We start from the raw sequence: 22,670 nt of genomic DNA, 5'->3' as shown, positions 1-22,670 counted from the left end.
AAAATAAAGATCTTTAAAAATTAATATACAATGATTTCGAGGATATAATGTTAGTACAAAAAGCAAAGTGATAACTTTTACTTCTGCTCATGTGCAACTAGCCATAGCATTATAAGCAACCTTGAACACTAATGAAAATATGTGGAAAAATGCTCTTAGACACTGGCTTAAAAGGAATGGGAGACCAAGAGAAGGGAAACAAATAAGGTGAGTCCTAGGATCTCTAATATTTTGCCTGGAGGCAATTTTCAGACCATGGGGCAAAAAAGGGGAAACCCAAGAATAACAAAGTGGTCTTGTTGAATTCAGGAGTAGAAATTAGAGTTTGGAGAGGCTGAGGCAGGTAGAATTTGTGGAACAGAGAATGGAGCTATGTAAAGAACTCCAGAATTCTGGAGAAGGATCTCCTGAGTCTCTGGATGAACAATAATCGAGCACACACAGACTGATAACTCTCCAGAAGCTGAGCAAAGAACAAGGGAGCTATAAGCTGAAGAATTTCTGGAGCTCACACAGGGAGGGTAAATATTTGGATTCCATTCAGTCAGAATATAAATATCATGATGAATAATAAAAAAAAGATCACAACTTAGTAGCAGGGTTAACTAGCCCAATGCAAAGGTTTCTATAGACCTTTCCTAACAAAATTTAAAAACAAGTCTTGAGGGGTGCCTGGGTGGCTCAGTCGTCAAGTGTCTGCCTTCAGCTCAGGTCATGATCCCAGGGTCCTGGGATTGAGCCCCATGTCGGGCTCCCTGCTCAGAAGGGAGCCTGCTTCTCCCTCTCCCATTCACCCTACTGTGTTCCCTCTCTGTCTCTCTCTGTCAAATAAATAAAATCTTTAAAAAATAAAAATAAAAACAAGCCTTGAAAAGATAAACCAGATCTGCAAATAACTGCCTTCCCAGACAATTTCAATACTTTTTAAAGAAAGACAACAAAACCCAAACATTCAACAATGTAGCATTTACAATGTCTACCACCCAATAAAAACATTACTAGGCATGCAAATAATCAGCAAATTGTGACTTAAAACCAGGGAGAAAACCATCACTAGAAATAACAGAGGTAATTAAATTAGCAGACAATGACTTTAAAACAGCTGTTGTAAATACTCTCAAGGATTTAAAGGAAAACATGAAAACAATGAGAGAAATGGAGAGAAATGTAAGAATGAAATGGAATTTCTAGAAGTGAAAAATAACATATATGAAATGAAAACTTCACTAGATGGGATTATCAGCAGTCTAGACACTAAAGTTCACTGAACTTGAAAACACAGTAACAGACAAACGTACAGAGAAAAAATGTTGGAAAATATCAGTTGGTCTAACATAAGTAAAATTGGAGTCCCATAATTGTGTGTGTGTGTGTGTGTAATAATATTTGAATATAGCTCAAAACTTTCTAAATTTAAAGAAAAGTACAGATCCATAGACTCAAGAAGCTCAACAAGTTCCAAGAAGAATAAACGTCAAGAAAAACACACTTAGGCCCATCATAATCAAATTTCATAGATAAAGAGAAAAATTTAGAAGCAGTCAGAGGAAAAGAAACATTAAATACAGAAGAAGAAAAAAAAAAAGACTGTTGGGGTGCCTGAGTGGCTCAGATGTTAAGCGTCTGCCTCTGGCTCAGGTCATGATACCAGGGTCCTAGGATCGAGCCCTGCATTGGGCTCCCTGCTTGGCTGGGGGCCTGCTTCTCCCTCTCCCACTCCCCTTGCTTGTGTTCCCTCTCTCGCTGTGTGTCTCTCTGTCAAGTAAATGAATGAAATCTTTAAAAAAAAAAAAAAAAGACTGTAAAATTCTCATTAGAAACAACACAAGGCGGAACAGAGAGGAATAATATCTTTAAAGTACTGAAAGAAAAAAAGTCAATCTAGAATTCTATATCCAGCAAAAGTACCTTCCAAAAATGAAGGTGAAATAAAGACTTTTTTTCAAACAAAAAACAAGAAAATATGAAACCAGAAGATCTATACTACCAGAACCATTAAAGGAAGTTATTCAGTCTGAAGGAAAATGATACTCGATAGAAACTTGGATCTATGTAAAGTGACAGAAATGATAAATATGTAGGTTACATATGAAAAACTTCTCACTTTCTAGTTTCTTTAAAAGATAATTGATTGTTTAAAGTAAAGTAACAACAACATATTGCGAGGCTAAAAATACTGCAGAAGGAAAATGTGAGGCAATAATAGCGCGTGCACACACACACACACACACAAAAGGATAAAAATGGAAGTATAAAGGGCACCTGCATTATATGCAAAGTGGTATATTATTTTCATTATATTTATGGTGATAAGTTAAAGGTGCATAGGATAAACCCCAGAACAACAACTTAAAAATTAAAGAGGATATGTAATAAATATCAGAGACAAAATGGAATACTAAACAATACTCAATCTAAAAGAAGGCATGAAAAGATGAATGAAGAAATAAACAATGGATAGGATAATAAGAAAACAAAGAGTAAGACAGTAGACATATTACATTAAATGTAAGTAATTTGAAAATTCTAATTAAAAGTCAGAGAGGGATAAAAAAAGCAAGACCCAATAATATCCTTCCTACAGAAAATGCACTTTATATATAAAGAATGGGAAAAGATATACCATGCAAACACTAATGATAAGAAAGCTGGAGTGGCTATATCAATATCAGAAAAAGTAGGCCTTAAGACAAGATAGACTAGGAGAGATAAAGAGAAACATTTCTAAGCAACCAAAAGGTTGAGTATGAAGATTTAACAATCCTAAATGTCTATTTACCCAAAGAAAATTACAAGAAACAAAGAAGTACTTTGTATAATGATAAAAGGGTCAATCCTCTAGGAAGACATAGCCATCTTAAATGTGTACATACCAAACGAGAGCACTTCAAAATACATGAAGCAAAACCTGATATAACTTAAATGTAAAATAGAGAGATCCATCATTAAAGTTGGAGACTTCAACAATCTGACAACAACTGACAGAACTACTAACAAAGATATTGAAGACATAAACAACTGATTAAACTCTTTTCAACAATTGACAAAATTACTAATTAGAATACAGAAGAAGTGAACAACACCATTAACTAACAGGACCTAATTGACACTTATAGAACATCCCACCCAAGAGCAGGATACATTTTCTTCTCAAGCACCCACGGAACACTCTGATCATATCCAGGGTAAAAAAAAAACAAATCACAGTTTTTTTAAAAAAAGAAATCAAACAGAATATATGCTTTGACCATACTGGAATTAAACTGAAAATCAGTAACAGAAAAGTTAACAGGAAAATCTCCAAACACTTGGAAATAAAACAACACAATTCTAAGTAATCCATGGGTCAGTGAGTAAGTCTCAAAGGAAGTTTAACAATATATTGAACTGAATGAAAATGAAAATACATTTATCAAAATCTGTGGGATGAGACTAAAGCAGTTCTGACAGGGAAATGTAGCACTAAAGGTAAAAGTTCTCCCATCAGTCAACTACATTCCCACCTCAGGAAACTAGAAAAAGAAGAGCAAAATAAATACAAAGCTAGCAGAAGAAGTTATTTAAAAAATACAAGGTCATAAATCAATGAAATTGAATTCCTAGGTATATACCCAGGAGAAATTAAAACACATGTTCATACAAAGACTGCAGCAAAAGTTCATAGCAATATTTTTCATAATAGCCATAAACTGGAATCAACCCATATGTCTATCAATGGACACATGGATAAACAAAAGTGGTATAGCCATACAATGAAATACTATTCAACAGTAAAACCAATGAAGTGCTGATACATGCTACAATATGGATGAATCTTAACAATGCTGTGCCAAGTGAAAGAAGCCAACATAAAAACTACATATTGTATAACTATATTAGTATGAAACTTCTACAAAAGAAAAAACTATACAGACTGAAAGCTGATCAGTGGTTGCCTGGGCCTGGGGGAGGAAATGAACTACAGACACAAAGGAAATCTTTGGGGTGAAGAAAATGTTCTGGGGCAGCTGGATGGCTCAGTCATTAAGCGTCTGCCTTTGGCTCAGGTCATGATCCCAGGGTCCTGGGATCGAGCCCCACATCAGGCTCCCTGCTCAGCAGGAAGCCTGCTTCTCCCTCTCACACTCCCCTTGCTTGTGTTCCCTCTCTCACTGTCTCTCTCTCTGTCAAATAAATAAATAAAAATCTTTATTAAAAAAAAGAAAATGTTCTAAAACTGGATGGGGGATGGTTGTACAACTAAATGAATTTATTAAAACTTTTCTAACTGTATCTTAAAATAGGTAAAGTTCATGATATGTCAATTATACCTCAATTTATCTATTTAAAAAGAAATATATAAATCAATAAAACTGAAAACAGAAAAATAGAAAAAATCAATGGCAAAAAAAACTGGTGCTTTTGAAAACTACTAAAATTAGTAAATTGATTAATTGACAAACTCTATCAAGATGGACAATCCAGGGGCGCCTGGGTGGCTCAGTCAGTTAAGTGGCCAACTCTTGGTTTTGGCTCGGGTCATGATCTCAGGCTTGTGGGATTGAGCCCCACACTGGGCTGCGCATTCAGGGAGGAGTCTCCTTGAGAATCTCTCCCTCTCCCTCTGCCCCTCTCCCCCACTCATGCACACGCTCTTTCTCTCTCTCTCTCTCTCTAAAATAAATAAATAAATAAATAAATCTTAAAAAAAAAAAAGGATGGCCAATCCAATATTCAAAGTGAAATGGGCTATCACTACAGATCCCACAGACATTAAAAGGAATATAAGGGAATCTTATGAACAACTATATGCATGTAAACTCAACAATTTAAATAAAATAGACCAATTGCTGAAAAACAATTACTACAAAACTGACCCAATATGAAATGGATAATCTATGTACTCCTATAGCTAGCAGACAAATTGAATTCATAGTTTAAAAATTCCCAAAAAGAAATTTCTAGGCCTAGACGGTTTCACTGGAGAATTCTTCCAAATTTTTAAAGAAGAATTAACACCAATTCTACACAATCTCTTCTAGAAAAGAGGAGAAAAACTTCTTTTTTTTTAAAGATTGATTTATTTATTTGAGAGAGAGAGAGAATGTGCAAGTGGAGGGAGGGGCACAGGGAAAGAAGCACACTCCTCACTGAGCACAGAGCCCAACACAGGGTTCATTCTCACAACCCTGAGATTATGACTTAAGCTGAGTCCAAGAGTCAGACCTATAACTGACTAAGCCACCCAGGCACCCTGAGAAAACACTCCCTAATTCATTTTATGAAGCCGGTTTTACTGATACCAAAGCCAGACAAAGGCAGCACAAAAAACTACAAACCAATATCCCTCATAAATATAAATATAAAAATCCTGAATAAAATATGAGTAGATGGAATTCAGCAACATGTAAAAAGATTTACACACCATAACTAAGTGGAGTTTATTCTGGGGATGCAAGGCTGGTTCAATATTTGAAAATTAATTAGCATAATTCACAGTATCAACAAGCTAAAGAAGAAAAATTACACAATCATATACAATGGTGCAGAAAAAGCATGTGACAAAATTCAACACCCATTCATGATTTTTAAAAAATAAACTTAGAAAATGAAGAATATAGGAGATCTTCCTCAATTTAATAAAGCACATCCACACAAACTTATAAAATGTGATACTTAAGAGTGCAAGACTATATTTCCCCCCTAAGATCAAGAAGAAGGAAAGATGTCAATTCTCACTATTCTTAGTCAACATAGTATTAGAAGTTCTAGCCAGTGCAATAAGGCTAGAAAAAGAAAGAAAAGACACACAGATTAAAAGAAAGAAATAATGCTGTCCCTATTTGCAAATGACACAATTATGTACCAAAAAAACAAAACAAAACAAAACAAAACCCAAAGAATCTGCAAGAAAGCTCCTAGAACTACTAAGTGACTTTAGCAAGGTCACAGGACACAAGATCAACATTTATGAAAATCTATTTTATTTCTATATGCTATGATTGAATATGTAGAAACTGAAATTTAAAACTCAATGCCATTCACAATTGCTATAAAAAATGAAATTCTGAAGTATAACTAACAAAAATATGTATACAACTTACAGACTAAAACTTTAAAAATTCTGGTGAAAGAAATAAAAGAATACCTAAATTATTATGGAGAGAGACATAATATTCATGGTTCGGAAGACTCAACATAGTAAAAATGTCAATTCCTCCCCACCTCCACTTTGATCTCTAGGTTTAACATATGAGCAAGGTATTTTTTGGTACTACTGACAAGTTTATTCTAACATATACATATAAAGGCACAGACCCTAGAATAGCTAAAACAATCTTGAAAAAGAAGAATAAAGTTGGAGGAATTACTTCAACCAATTTTAGATTCACCATATAGTTACAGTAATCTACAGAACGTGCTATTAGAAGAGAGAGACACACATAGTTCAATAAAACAGAGTAAAGAACCCAGAAGTAGACCCACACAAGTATGGCCAACTTATTTTTTATTTTTTATTTATTTATTTTTAAGATTATATTAACTTATTTGACAGAGAGAGACACAGTGAGAGAGGGAACACAAGCAGGGGGAGTGTGAGAGGGAGAAAAAGGCTTCCTGCTGAGCAGGGAGCCCGATGCGGGGCTCGATCCCAGGACTCTGGGATCATGACCTGAGCCGAAGGCAGATGCTTAACGACTAAGCCACCCAGGTGCCCCCCAACTTATTTCTTAAAGCCATAAAGAAGATTTATTGGCTTACATAACTGAAGCCCAGAAGTAAGTAGGCATTATTAGTTTGGCCCAGAGTCATAAATACGTCGTCAAGGACCTGATTTATTTCCTTTTCTTTATTTAACATACAATAGTATTCTTCGGGGGCATCTGGGTGGCTCAGTCAGTTAAGCGTCTGACTCTTTTTTTTTTTTTTAAGATTTTATTTATTTGACAGAGAGTGAGCACAAGTAGGGGGAGCAACAAGCAGAGGGAGAGGGAGAAGCAGGCTCTCCACTGAGCAGGAGATCAATGCGGGGCTCAATCCCAAGACCCTGGGATCATGATCTGAGCCAAAGACAGACACTTAACAACTGAGCCACCCAGGCGCCCCAAGCGTCTGACTCTTGATCTCAGCTCTGGTCATGATCTCAGGGTTGTTAGATCAAGGTTGGGCTTGCACTAGATGTGGAGCATGCATAAGACTGTTGTTCACTCTCCCTTTGACTCTCCCCCTCCCTCAAAAAAAATTGTATTCTTCATGGTATAACTTCATGCTAAGTCACATAGTCTCCTCTTATGGTCTCACCATGACTGCCACCAACTCTTGCATATTTCCATATCCTGAAGAATACAAAAACATCTTCCTCAAACCCCCAGTACACTCTTTCCCACAGCTTTGTTTGGCCAACTGATTTTTGACAAAGGTGCAAAAGTAATTCAGCAGAGGAAGGGTAGACTTTTCAACAAATGGTACTGAAACCACTGATCATCCATAGACAAAAAATTGACTCTCAACCTAAACCCCACACCTTATACAAAAATTAACTCAAAATGAACCACAGGTGCCAATGTAAAACTTAAAGCAAAAAACCTTTTAGAAGATAGAGGAGAAAAATCTTCAGGACTTAGGGCATGTGGACAGTCCTTAGATATGACACCAAAGCATGATTCATAAAAGAAAATCATAAACTGTACTTCATTGAAAATTAAAAGCTTTTGTTTTAGGAATATCCTGTTCAGAGGATAAAAAGACAAACTGAGAACTAAAGACAGTATTTCCAAACTATCTGACAAAGGACCCCTATCTAAAATATAAAAAGAATTCTCAAAATGCAAAAGTAATTAAAAATCCATTTAGAAAATGGGCAAAACACAAAAATAAATTTCTCTCACTGAAAAAGATAATATGGATGGCAAATAAGCATATGAAAGGATGTTCAACATCATTAGCCATTACAGAATTGCAAATTAAAACCACAATGAGATATCATACACCTATTAGAATAGGTAAAATAAGAAATCATGACAGTACCAAATACTGGTGAGAATATGGAAAACCTGGATCTCTCATAAACTGCTGCTGAGAATACAAAATGGTACAATCCTCTGAAAAACAGTTTGGTAGTTTCTTATAAAAATAAAAATACACTTACCATATGATACAGAAATTGCATTCCTGGACATATATGCCAGAGAAATGTAAACTTAAATCACAAAAACTTCTACATGATGTTCACAGCAACTTTATTTGTAATAGCCCCAAACCGGAAGCAACCCAAAAGTCTTCCAGGAGGTCAATGGCTGAACTAAATCTTATATATTCATATAATAGAATACTACTCAGTAATAAAAAGAAACAAACTCTTTTTTTAAGATTTTATTTTTTTTAATTTATTATTTATTCTTTTAAAAAAGAGATTTTATTTATTTATTTGACAGAGAGAGAGCAAGAGAGCATGCACACAAGCAGGGGGAGCAGGAGAGGGAGAAGCAGACTCCCCACTGAGCAGGGAGCCCAATGCAGGGCTCAGTCCCAGGACCCTGAGATCATGACTCGAGCCAAAGGCAGATGCTTAACCAAACGAGCCACCCAGGTGCCCCAAAAAGAAACAAATTCTTGATACCAACAACAAGTTTAATGGATCTTGACAGCCTTATGCTGAATGAAAAAAAACAATCATGAAATGTTATGAAGTGTATGGTACCATTTATACAACTTTTTTAAAATGACAAAACTAGGGCGCCTGGGTGGCTCAGTTGGTTAAGCGACTGCCTTCGGCTCAGGTCATGATCCTGGAGTCCCGGGATCGAGTCCCACATCGGGCTCCCTGCTCGGCAGGGAGTCTGCTTCTCCCTCTCCCACTCCCCGTTTGTGTTCCCTCTCTCGCTGTGTCTTTCTCTGTCAAATAAATAAAAATAAAAAAAATCTTAAAAAAAAATAAAATAAAATGACAAAACTATAGCAATGGTGGACAGATGGGTGGTTGCCAGGGGTTAGGGCAGTAAGAGGGAGTTCTTTGTGGTGATGAAATAGTTCTATATTTGACTGTGGTGAGGGTTATACAAATCTATGCAGATGATAAAGTTGAACAGCACTATTCATACACACAAGTGAGTGCATGTATAAACTGTTGAAGTTTGAGTAAGGTGAGATCTGTGGATTGTAGCAATGTCAATTTCTTGATTTTGATCTTATACTACATTATGTAAGATGTTATTATTGGGGGGAAGCTTGTAATGGATACATGGGACCTTTCTGTTCTGTTTCTACAACTTCTTGTGAATCTATAATGATTTTAAAATAAAAATTTAAAAAGGAAGTGTATGTACTTTATAATATATCTTAATATATGAAACAAGATATAATACAAAAACTGATACAACCACAGGGAGAACAAAAAAATCCTTATTTGTAGTTAGAGATATCAACTCTCCTCTGTCAGTGAGTGAAAGAACCAGTAGACAAAGCATAAGTTAAGATGCCAATGCCTCAACAACAGTATCAACCAACAAGACTTAGTTTACAATTATTAAACACAACAATCACTAACAACAAAACTATTATCAGTTATGCAAGGAATATTTGCCAAGATAGACAATATCCTGGGCCGTAAAACAAATTTTAACAAATTTAAAAGAATAGAAACAATACGAAGTATGCTCTTAGACTACAATAAAATTAAATTAAAAATCAATGACAAAAGATATTTGAGTAAATATCAAATATTTGGAAAATAACCAACATATTTTTTAAATAATCCATAATCCATAGGTCAAGGAAGAAATTGCAAGTTGTATGAGAAAACATTTTTTATTGAATCTAAATGGAAACATAACACCCAAAATTAGTATAATGTGCCTAAAGCTCAGAGCAAAATTGATTTATTTAACTACTTAAATCAGAAAAAAAAGAGAAAAGTATAAAATCAATTATTTAAGCTATAACCATGAAAATTTAGAAAAAGAAGAGTAAAACCCAGAGTAGGTAGAAGGAAGGAAATGATAAAGATGAGAGTGGAAACTAAGGAAATAAAAAATGGACAGGAGTGCCTGGGTGGCTCAGGTGGTTAATCAGCCGACTCTTGATTTTGGCTCAGGTTAATCAGCCGACTCTTGATTTTGGCTCAGCCGACTCTTGATGATCTCAGGATCCTGGGACTGAGCTCCACCTGGGGCTCTCCACTCAGCAAGGAGTCTGCTTGAGATTCTCTCTCTCCCTGTCCACTCCCCCTCATATGCATGTGTATCCGTGCTCTCTCTAAATAAATCTTTTTTAAAAATGGACAAATACATCAAAAACTAATGATATACTGTATGGTGACTAACATAATTTAAAAAATATAAAAAATTAAAATTAAAATTAAAAAATGGACAAATAATAGAGAAAAACCAATGAAACCAAAAGTTCTTACCAAAACCATACAAAACCAAAGAAATTACAAGAAAAATAAACTCCAGACCAGTGTCAGTTATAAACACATATACAAAAATGTTTTGCAAAATATTAGCATAATGAATCCAGCATTATAGAAAAGTATATAATGACCAAGTTGAATATGCTCTAAAAATGCAAAGTTGACTAAACATTTAAAAATTAATCTGTGTCATTTGCCATATTAACAGAATGAAATAAAGGTTATGTGATCATTTCGATAGAAGCAAAAAAGTATTTGAGAAAATTTGACACTCATTCATGATTAAAAACTCTCAACAAACTAGAAATAGAGGGTACTTCTTCAATCTGCTAAAAGAGATCTATGAAAACTCAATAGTAGAAGTCTAAAAGCTTTCCCTCAGTAAAAACCAAACACAGCACAAGGAAGTCCACTCTCACCATTTCTATTCAGTTTTGATCTGGAAATCCTAGCCAATGCAATAGGGCAACTATAAGAAAGAAAAGACACACAGATTGAAAAGGAATAAAAAAAAAACCTGCCTTATTTGCAAAAAACATGTTTGTTTACATAGAGAATACTGAAGAATCTACAAAAACCCCTACCAGAATTGATAAGCCAATTTACTAAGGGCTCATGATACAAGATCAATGTGCAAAAACTAAATGCATTTCTATATACTACCAATCATCAATTAGAAAATAAAAAAATTAAAATGTCAATTAGAATAGAAGGCATTTGGGGTGCCTGGGTGGCTCAGTCATTAAGTGTCTGCCTTCGGCTCAGGTCATGATCCCAGTCCTGGGATTGAGCCCCGCATTGGGCTCCCTGCTCCATGGGAAGCCTGCTTCTCCCTCTCCCACTGCCCCTCCTTGTGTTCCCTGTCTCACTGTGTCTCTCTCTGTCACAAAACTAAAATCTTAAAAAAAAAAAAAAAAAAGAAGGAGGCATTAAATATTAAGCAATGAGTTTATCAGACTATACAGAAGATCTGCTCACTGGAAAACACAAAACCTTGCTAAAAGAAGTTAAATAATTCTTAAATAAATTAGAGATATACTATGCTCATGGGTCAAAATTTTCAATAATGCTGTTAATTTTTCCCAAATTGAAGCTATAGATTCAGTGCAACCCTCATCAATATCCGGCATATTTTTTGTTTTTAGGGAAAATAACAGGATAATACCCAAATTTATATGAAAATGAAAGTATCCATAAACAATTGTGGCAAAGAAAAATAAAGCGGAACCAAAAACAATTGTGGCAAAGAAAAATAAGGTTAGGGAACTTTACCTGATTTCAAGACTTTATTACAATACTACAGATATATATGTAGAAGAAAAAGCCCAGAAAAAAAATCATATATATGGTCAAAAAATTTATGAGGAAGATGCCAAGATGGTTTAATGAGGAAAAGATAGTTCTCAGCAAAATTTTCCAAAGACACAAGTGGGAATTCCTTTGGAAAAATATGACTTACACCATATATAAGCATCAACTGAAAATGAATCATATACCAAGTTGTAAATGGTAAAACAATAAAACTTCTATAAATATAGAATCCTAAAATACAGGATTAAATCATCAGAATTTTGCAATAAGCAACAAAATCTTTTTTTTTTTTTTTGAGAGAGAGAGTGAATCTTAAGTAGGCTCCATGCCCAGCACAGAGCCTGACACAGGGCTTAATCTCACGACCCTGAGATCATGACCTGAGCCAAAATCAGGATTGGACAAGAATTGTACACTTAGGGGCACCTGGGTGGCTCTGTCTGTTAAGCGTCTGCCTTCGGCTCAGGTCATGATCTCAGGGTTCTGGGATTGAGTCCTGCATCTGGCTCCCTGCTCAATGCAGAGCCTGCTTCTCCCTCTCCCTCTGTCCCTCCCCCCTGCTCTTGCTCTCTGGAGCTCTCTCTCTCAAATAAATAAATAAAATCTTAAAAAAAAAATAACTGTACACTTAACTGACTGAGCCACACGGGCACCCTTTAAAAACTCTTAAGTTGGACATAAAAGACAAAAAATACAAACTATAGAAGAAAAAAATGAATAAATTGGGCTTTAGCAAAATTACAGCTTCTGCTCTTTGAAAGAAACTACTAAGAAAATGAAAAGTCAAGTCAGTCTTTAAGACAAGTCATGATTTCCACAAAACATGTATGTGACAAAGAAGACACATCCAGAATATACTTTTAAACCTCTAACTCAATTTTAGGAAGACAAATAACTCAGTTAAAGATGAATGAAAGACTTGAATGGACACTGCAAGAAGAAGAGACACAAACAGCCAATACACACATGAAAACATGTTCAGTATAATTAGTTAACAGGAAAACACAAATTAAAACCACAATGAGATACTACTACATACTCACTAGACTGGCTAAAATTAAAAAGGTAAACAACAAGAAGCACTGGTGAAAACATGGTGTAAGTGGAGTCGTCATACAATGCCGATGGGAATGTAAAAGTGGTATTACCACTTTGAAAAATAGTTCTGCAGCATCTTATAAAGCTAAATATATACTTCCCATATTATATGATCCAACAATTGTGCTTTTAAGTATTTCCCTGAGAAACTAAAAATGTGACCACAAAAATATTTGTACATGTATGTTCACATCATCTTTTTTTTTTAAGATTTTATTTATTTATTTGTCAGAGAGAGAGAGAAAGAGGGAGCACGAGCACAAGCAGGGGGAGCGGCAGGCAGAGGGAGAAGCAGGCTCCCCACTGAGCAAGGAGCCTGATGCAAGACTCAATCCCAGGGCACTGGGATCATGACCTGAGCCAAAGGCAGTCGCTTAACTGACTGAGCCACCCAGGCGTCCCTGTTCACATCATCTTAATAAAGAATAACATCAAACTGGGAACTCAAATATCCATCAACAGGTGAATCTATAAACAAATTGGGACATACCTATACAGCACATTATCACTCAGCAATTTAAAAAACAAGCTAATACATGCAACAAGGTGAATCAAGTTCAAAAACATGCAGAACAAAAGAAAACAGACACAAAAGAGTACATGTAGGATTCCATTTAGATGAAATTCTGGAAAAGACAAAACTAATTTATAGTGACAGGAAGTAGATCAGTGGTTGCCTAGAGCCAGGGATCTGGGGAAGTGATTGTGAAGGGGCATGAGAAAGCTTTTGAAGGTTACAGAATTGTTCTATATTTTGATTGTAGAAACGGTTACAAGGTGCAAACATTTGTCAAAATTCAATGAGCTGTGTAATTTTTAAAGGTGCATTTTATTACATATAAATTATACCATACCAAAACTGATTAAAAATTATTTTAAAACAAAATGCAAAAAATCATATACAGGCATTCCTTACTTAGCACAGTAGTGCAGGACTGTAAAAACGACCATGCACACTGAAGCTGTGCAAAGTGATCTTAACAGTCAATGGGGTAGGGGCTTCTGGGTGGCTCAGTCAGTTAAGCGTCTGCCTTCGGCTCAGATCATGATCCAGGGTCCTGGGGTCAAGTCCCACATCAGCTCCCTGGGAGCCTGCTTCTCCCTCTGCCTCTCTCTCTCTCTCTCTGCCTCTCATAAATAAATAAAATCTTTAAAAAAAATCAATGGAGGGGTGCCTGGGTGGCTCAGTCGTTAAGCGTCTGCCTTCAGCACAGGTCATGATCCCAGGGTCCTGGGATCAAGCCCCTCATCAGGCTCCCTGCTTGCCAGGAAGCCTGCTTGTGTTCACTCTCTCTCGCTGTGTCTCTCTCTGTCAAATAAATAAAATCTTTTAAAAAAAAAATCAATGGGGTAAATTAGAATTGTTCTGTGACCTTTAAAAAAGTTTATAAAAACATTAAGCATTCTTACAGGGAAGTAAAAAAAAATAGTAGAACTATTATTTATTTAGTACATTATAATCTGAGACATTAGAACAGCTGAGAATTGAAGGGTTGGCTTCTTCTCATCTTGTAACTTACAATACAGAGCAAGCATCTTTTCTGTGCCTTAGAAAATTGTCATACCCTTTTGTAACTTCCAATATATTATGTACCCTTTGACTTTCAAGGTTATGAGATATCTCTGAGAATTCCTCTAATGTGAAGTGTTTCCGTTGGTGTCATTTTTCTACTGGGACATCTTCATCCTTTTCATCACAACTTTCCTAACTTACGCCAATAAGTTTACCTTCACAAAGCTCCTTTGGCTACATGTCTAGAGATTCTTGAAGGCAGCAATGTCAACATTCCTAGTGTCAGCTATTTCTTCTATAATTCCTTTTTTTTTCACATCATCTTTTTTTTTAATTTTTTTATTATGTTCAGTTAGCCAACCTATAGTACATAATTCCATTTCTAAAAAAGATCTTATTTTTAAGTAATCGCTACACCCAATGTAGGGCTCGAACTCACAACCCTGAGATCAAGAGTTGCATGTTCTACTGACTGACCCACCCAGGTACCCCTATAATTCCATTTTTACTCAATTTGAATTTCACTGACTGCATTATCACTCTTGCTTCTTTGCTACACTTACATCTTTGTTGGTCAGCTCCCTCTATAAATTTTTGTAAAATGATACGTGGGTTTATCTCTGGGAGACAAGAAGGCAGCACAACTACCTGCTCTGCTGTCTGTGCATAACTAAATAACTGTACAGTAACCAACCTCTAACAGATAGAAAGAGGTCATGTGATTGGTTACCAATCATGGCACATATCTGTCATATGCAAAATAGTCTGTGGACTAAAGGGCTAACAGCGACATTTATACTTTAAGCAATTATCCAGCAAAAATGCCATGATAACTGAATTTTGAACTGTTTTTAGGAGACTAGTATTATTTAAACTGTGGTAACTAAATGCATGTATACTGTAACCTTTCAGAGAGAGGACTGCCTCCATAGTATGTTACCTTTTGTGTAAGAAAGGACAAGTAAGAAAATATAAATATAGGTGGTTACTTTTTGCAAAAGAAAACACAGGAAGGATAAACCAGAAACTAATGAAATTGATTATCTACAGTGGGTGGGGTGAATGAGACAAAAGGGATAGGCAAGGAGTGACTATTTTCTGAGTATGCTTTTTAAAAATGGTTTTAACTTTAATTATGTTAACGTTTTACACATTCAAAAAGAATACTATCAACACTCAGGGCACCTGGCTAGCTCAGTCAGTTAAGTGTCTGACTTCAGCTCAGGTCATGATCTCAGGGTCCTGGGATTGAGCCCCATGTCGGGCTCCCTGCTCAGCGGGGAGTGTGCTTGTCCCTCTGCCTCTCCTTGCTGCCCCCCCTGTGCCCCATTCCTGCTCTAAGTAAATAAATATACCTTAAAAAAAAAAAAAAAGAATACTGTTAACACTCTAATCAATTTCAGAGTGTGGAAAAACTCCAAAATTACATACAAAGGAAATGAATAAACTTAACCATGCCAGAAGTAGCTTTGAACACAATGCTTTTGACTATATACCCTACATTTAATGAGGCAGGCAAATCCTGAACTCTACAGGTTTTTCTCTTTGGTACAGGTGTAACAATTCTGAAGCTACTTTTTGTGCACTTCAGAATTAAGTAAATATATTCATAATTTTGAGAACCAGAGTTCTCACTTTTGGAAAAGAAAAATACAAAGATAAAAAGGGGGATGGGTAGGAAGAATGTGAACTGCAGGAATTAATAAGAATTCATGATTTTGAAGGTATGTGTATAGATATATGTTTGTATGTGTGTTGTATGTGTGTTTCCTTTATCTGCTGAAAAAGTCTAGAAATAGAGACAGCCCATTAGCAATAAGCACACCTACCACTAGATCTTAATTTTTAATTAATACTTTCCGGTAAAAAGAAACAGGGACAAATGGCTCATCTCATGACTGGGCCAGAAAAAGTGTAAGATAATTCTGTAACATCCTCTTGTATCAGAAAGTTGGAAAGTGCTCAAGAAAATGATACGGGTGTGGTGAAAGGACACAAAACCAGCTTGAAGAGGTCCTCACTGGCAAAATAATCTGGGATTGAATAAGTCAAAATCTAAAATAAAATAAATCTAGAACAATTTGGGATCAAAATAAATAATGGTAATAATGCAATATAACTCACTGAAAAAATAAACATGAACCATAATTGGATAAATAAAACAGAAGGGAAAGCTTCTCCTTACAGTCTAATGCCTAACTAATAAATGTAGAAAAAATTATTATAAATGGAGTTAGAAAATCATACCCCTTTGAGTTCAGGCTGGACTAAGAGACACACCTCTTTTTTTTAGAGGGGGGAGGGGCAGGAGGAGAGGGAGAGAATCTTAAGCAGGTTCCATGCCCAGCGCGACCCCAATGAGGGGCTCGATCTCACAACCATGAGAACATGACCTAAGCCCAAATCAAGAGTCTGAGGCTTAACCAACTGAGCCACCCAGGCACCCCAAGAGACATGCACCTAATGAAGTAAGTATACCAAAAGTTATGGTATGTCATTTTCTATTTATTTATCTATCTATCTATCTATCTATCTATCTATCTATCTATTTATTTATTTGACAGAGAGAGACATAGTGAGAGCAGGAACACAAGCAGGGGGAGTGGAAGAGGGAGAAGCAGGCTTCCTGCAGAGCAGGGAGCCCGATGTGGGACTCGATCCCAGGACCCTGGGATCATGACCTGAGCTGAAGGCAGACGCTTAACGACTGAGCCACCCAGGCGTCTGGTACGTCATTTTCAATATTAGGTTTACAAAAAGATTGTGACCTCCACCTTGTTTGCCCTCTCTGGCTCTCTCCATTACTTGCTCTGACAGAAGCCAGATGTTATATCTTGAGCTGCCCTATGGAGAGGTCCACATGGCAAGGAACAGATGTAGGACTCTAGCAGATAGCAAGCAAAACATGGGGCCCTCAGTCCAATGACCCATGAGGAACAGAAAGGCTCCAATAATTATGTAAGAGAGATTAGAAGTGGATCCTCCCTCAGTTGAGCCTTCAGATAAGAACCCTAGCTGACACCTTGTTTGTAGCCTTATGAGAAACTTTGAAAAGAGACACCCAACAAAGCCATACCCAGATTCCGGATCCACAAAACATATGAGATAATAAAAGTCTATTGTGTTAAGCCACTAAATTTTGGGTTAATTTTTTTACACAGCAATGGAAAATTACAAAAAAATGTCTTGTTTAAATATAATCATGAGGAAGCATAAAACAAACCAAAATTAAGGGTATTCTACAAAATAAATGACTCATAGACTCTTAAATGTATCAGTATTAGAAGACAAAGCAAGGCTGAACTTTACTGTTCCAGGTTAAAGTAAACTAAGGAGAGGTGCCTGGGTGGCTTAGACGGTTAAGCATCTGCTTTGGGCTCAGGTCATGATCCCAGGATCCTGGGATGGAGCCTGATGTCAGGCTTCCTGCTTAGCAGGAAGCCTGCTTCTCCCTCTCCCCACTGCCTGCTTGTGCTCTCTCGCTCTATCAAATAATAAAATCTTAAAAAAAATAAATAAACTAAGGAGGGGTGCCTGGGTGGCTCAGTCGTTAAGCGTCTGCCTTTGGCTCAGGTCATGATCCCAGGGTCGTGGGATCGAGCCCCTCATCAGGCTCCCTGCTCGGCAGGAAGCCTGCTTCTCCCTCTCCCACTCCCCCTGCTTGTGTTCCCTCTCTCGCTGTGTCTCTATCAAATAAATAAGATCTTTAAAATAAATAAATAAATAAATAAATAAACTAAGGAGACATGACAACTAAATGAAAAATTACTGTTAAATATTGGTAAAGTTTGAGTGCAGACTATAGATAAACATTCTATCACTGTTAAACTCTTTATTTTCATATTAAGATTCAGTTATACAAAAGAATGTTCTTAGGAAATACACAATAAAGTATTTAGGAAAAAAGAGACATGGTGTCTACAACTTACTCTCAAGTGGTTCATAAAAAATAGTGTGTGTACACACATATAAATACATATACACATGTGTACAAACATACACATATATGAGAATGATAAAGAGAATAAAAAGAAAGAATAAAGGAAATGTAGCAAAATATAAATTAACAATAGGTGAGTCTGGGTAAAGTGTACATAGTTCTTTGTGCAATTCTTGAAATTTCTGAAAATTTGAAGTTATTTCCAAATAGTTAAAAAGGAAACTTGTGAGAATTGCAAAACTCCAGTGCTAGGGGAATATAGCACATAGAATTCATGGCTTTTTTCCCCATGATTCTTTAGTCTTTCAACTTTAATTTTTTTAATTTTCTTTTTTTTTTTTAATTTTTCTTCTTTCCTTTTTCAAGCAACTTACCAATTCCTTTCTTAAAATATTTTTTAATTTTCATTTTTATAGTCATATTCTATCCTTTCATTGCATTTAACCTTATTTTTTGTATATATATAAGTTTCTCTTTCTTTAAAATTTTGGGATGCAGTTTCTTCTAACAGACCAAAATATACCCAAAATCTAGTGTATGGCTCTGTTCTATTCACCCGCCCGATAACATTCTGTTTGTTTGTTTTAATTTTTTTTCTTTCTTTTTCAACCAACTTATCTTATTGATTCCTTTTTAAAATCTTTTTTAATTTTCATTTTTATAGTCATATTCTATCCCTTCATTGTATTTAACCTTATTTAACCTTATATATAACATATATATATTTTTTTCTTTCTTTAAAATTTCAGGATGCAGTTTCTTTTTTATTTAATTTTATTTTGTTATATTAGTCACCATACATTACATCATTAGTTTCTGATGTAGTGTTCCATGCTTCATTGTTTGCGTATAACACCCAGTGCTCCATTCAATACATACCCTCCTTAATACCCATCACCAGGCTAACCCATCCCCCCACCACCCCACCTTTAAAACCCTCAGTTTGTTTCTCAGAGTCCATAATCTCTCATGGTTCGTCTCCCCCTCCGATTTCTCCCCCTTCATTTTTCCCTTCCTATGATCTTTTTTTTTTTTTTTAACATATAATGTATTATTTGTTTCAGAGGTACAGGTCTGTGATTCAGCAGTCTTACACAATTCACAGCGCTCATGATAGCACATACCCTCCCTTCTGTTGATGGACATCTTGGCTCTTTCCATAGTTTGGCTATTGTGAACATTGCTGCTATAAACATTGGGGTGCATGTACCCCTAGGATCACTACATTTGTATCTTTCGGGTAAATACCCAGTAATACAATTGCTGGATCGTATGGTAGCTCTATTTTCAACTTTTTGAAGAACCTCCATACTGTTTTCCACAGTGGCTGCACCAGCTTGCATTTCCACCAACAGTGTAGGAGGGTTCCCCTTTCTCTGCATCCCCGCCAACATCTGTTGTTTCCTGACTTGTTAATTTTACCCATTTTACTGGTGTGAGGTAATATCTCATTGAGGTTTTGATTTGTATTTCCCTGATGCCGAGCAACGTTGAGCACTTTTTCATGTGTCTGTTGACTATTTGGATGTCTTCTTCGCAGAAATGTATCGTCATGTCTTCTGCCCATTTCTTGAGTGGATTATTTGTTCCTTGGGTGTTGAGTTTGATAAGTTCTTTATAGATTTTGGATACTAGCCCTTTATCTGATATGATATTTACAAATATCTTCTCCCATTCTGTTCGTTGTCTTTTGGTTTTGTTGACTGTTTCCTTTGCTGTGCAAAAGCTTTTTTATCTTGATGAAGTCCCCATAGTTCATTTTTGCCCTTGCTTCCCTTGCCTTTGGCGATGTGTCTAGGAAGAAGTTGTTGTGGCTGAGGTCGAAGAGGTTGCTGCCTGTGTTCTCCTCTAGGATTTTGATGGATTCCTGTCTCACATTTAGGTCTTTCATCCATTTTGAGTCTATTTTTGTGTGTGGTGTAAGGAAATGGTCCAGTTTCATTCTTCTGAGTTGCAGTTTCTTCTAACAGACCAAAATACACCCAAAATCTAGTGTATGGCTCTGTTCTATTCACCAGCCTGATCATATTTCTTTTTCTTCCCCTCCATCCTGGTTTTGGGTCTCTTCTGATTTGTTTAGTGTATATTTCTCTGGGGTCATTGTTACCCTTTTAGCATTTTGTTCTCCTGTTCATCTATTCTTCTCTGGACAAAATGACAAAACAGAAAAATTCAACCTCAAAAAAAAGAACAAGAGGCAGTACCGACTGCCAAGGACCTAATCAATATGGACATTAGTAAGATGTCAAAACTAGAGTTCAGAATAACGATTATAAAGATACTAGCTGAGCTTGAAAAAAGCATAGAAGAAACTAGAGAATCCCTTTCTGGAGAAATAAAATATAACCAAGTTGAAATCAAAAAGGCTATTAATGAGGTGCAATCAAAAATGGAGGCTCTAACTGCCAGGATAAATGAGGCAGAAGAGAGAATTAGTGATATAGAAGACCAAATGATGGAGAATAAAGAAGCTGAGAAAAAGAGAGATAAACAACTACTGAGGGGTGCCTGGGTGGCTCAGTCGGTTAAGCGTCTGCCTTCGGCTCAGGTCATGATCCCAGGGTCCTGGCATCCAGCCCCACATCGGGCTCTCTGCTTGGCAGGAAGCCTGCTTCTCCCTCTCCCACTCCCCCTGCTTGTGTTCCCTCTCTCGCTGTCTCTCTGTCAATAAATAAAATCTTTAAAAAAAAAAAAACTACTGGATTATGAGGGGAGAATTTGAGAGATAAGTAATACCATAAAGCAAAACAATATTAAAATAATTGGGATCCCAAAAGAAGAGAGAGAGGGGCAGAAGGTATACTGGAGCAAATTATAGGGGAGAACTTCCCTAATTTGGGGAAGGAAACAGGCATCAACATCCAGGAGGCACAGAAAATCCCCCTCAAAAATCAATAAAATAGGTCAACACCCTAACATTTAATAGTAAAACTTACAAATCTCAGAGACAAAGAGAAAATACTGAAAAAGCAGCTTGGGACAAGAGGTCTGTAACCTACAATGGGAGAAACATTAGACTGGCAGCAGACCTATTCACAGAGACCTGGCAGGCCAGGAAGGACTGGCATGATATATTCAGGGTAATAAACGAGAAAACTATGCAGCCAAGAAAACTTTACCTAGCTAGGCTGTCACTGAAAATAGGAGTGGGGCGCCTGGGTGGCTCAGTTGGTTAAGCGACTGCCTTCGGCTCAGGTCATGATCCTGGAGTCCCTGGATCGAGTCCTGCATCGGGCTCCCTGCTCGGCAGGGAGTCTGCTTCTCCCTCTGACCCTCCCCACTCTCATGTGCTCTCTCTCATTCTCTCTCTCTCAAATAAATAAATAAAATCTTAAAAAAAAAAAAAAAGAAAATAGGAGCGATAAAAAAGCCTCCAGGACAAACAGAAACTAAAGAATTTGCAATCACCAAACCCCAGCCCTACAAGAAATATTGAAAGGGGTCCTCTAAGCAAAGAGAGAGTCCAAAAGTGACATAGACTGGAAAGGAACAGAGACAATATACAGTAACAGCCACCTTCCAGGCAATACAATGGCACTAAATTCATATCTTTCAATAGCTACCCTGAATGTAAATGGACCAAATGCCCCCAATCAAAAGACACAGGTATCAGATTGGATAAAAAAGCAAGACCCATCAATATACTGTCTGCAAGAGACCCATTTTAGACCCAAGGACACCTCCAGATTTAAAGTGAGGGGGTGGAAAACCATTTATCATGCTAATGGACATCAAAAGAAAGCTGGAGTGGCAATTCTTATATCAGACAAATTAGATTTTAAACCAAAGACTGTAGTAAGAGAGGAGGAAGGACACTATATCATACTTAAAGGGTCTATCCAACAAGAAGATCTAACAACTGTAAATATTTATTCCCCTAATATGGGAGCAGCAAATTATATAAGGCAATTAGTAACAAAATCAAAGAAACACATGGACAATAATACAATAATACTAGGGGACTTTAACATCCCCCTCACTGAAATGAACAGATCATCTAAGCAAAAGATCAACAAAGAAATAAGGGCTTTAACTGACACACTGGACCAGATGGACTTCACAGATATATTCAGAACATCCCATCCCAAAACAACAGAATACACATTCTTCTCTAGGGACATGGAACATTCCCCAGAATAGATCACATCCTGGGTCAAAAATCAGGTCTCAACCAGTATGAAAAGATCAGCATCATTCCCTGCATATTTTCGGACCACAATGCTTTGAAACTTGAATTCAATCACAAGAGGAAAGTTGGAAAGAACTCAAATACATGGAAGCTAAAGAGCATCCTATTAAAGAATGAATGGGTCAACCAGGAAATTAAAGAAGAATTTAAAAATTCATGGACACAAATGAAAATGAAAACACAACTGTTCAAAATCTTTGGGATGCAGCAAGGGCAGTCCTAAGAGGAA

General features: G+C 36.5%; 1 protein-coding gene across 17 annotated transcripts in view; it reads right to left on the bottom strand.

Annotated features, from left to right (window-relative positions):
* LOC123857349 (protocadherin gamma-C4) overlaps positions 1-22,670 on the bottom strand; it is a 283,181-nt gene that overhangs the window by 41,778 nt on the left and 218,733 nt on the right. The window lies entirely within an intron of this gene.

Source organism: Mirounga angustirostris, unplaced genomic scaffold (assembly GCF_029215605.1).
Source record: "Mirounga angustirostris isolate CCGP_5_RB_7025 unplaced genomic scaffold, mMirAng1.0.hap1 SCAF_7, whole genome shotgun sequence".
NCBI classification, from domain to species: Eukaryota; Metazoa; Chordata; class Mammalia; order Carnivora; family Phocidae; genus Mirounga; species Mirounga angustirostris.
This window is presented reverse-complemented; position numbering and strand designations above follow the sequence as displayed.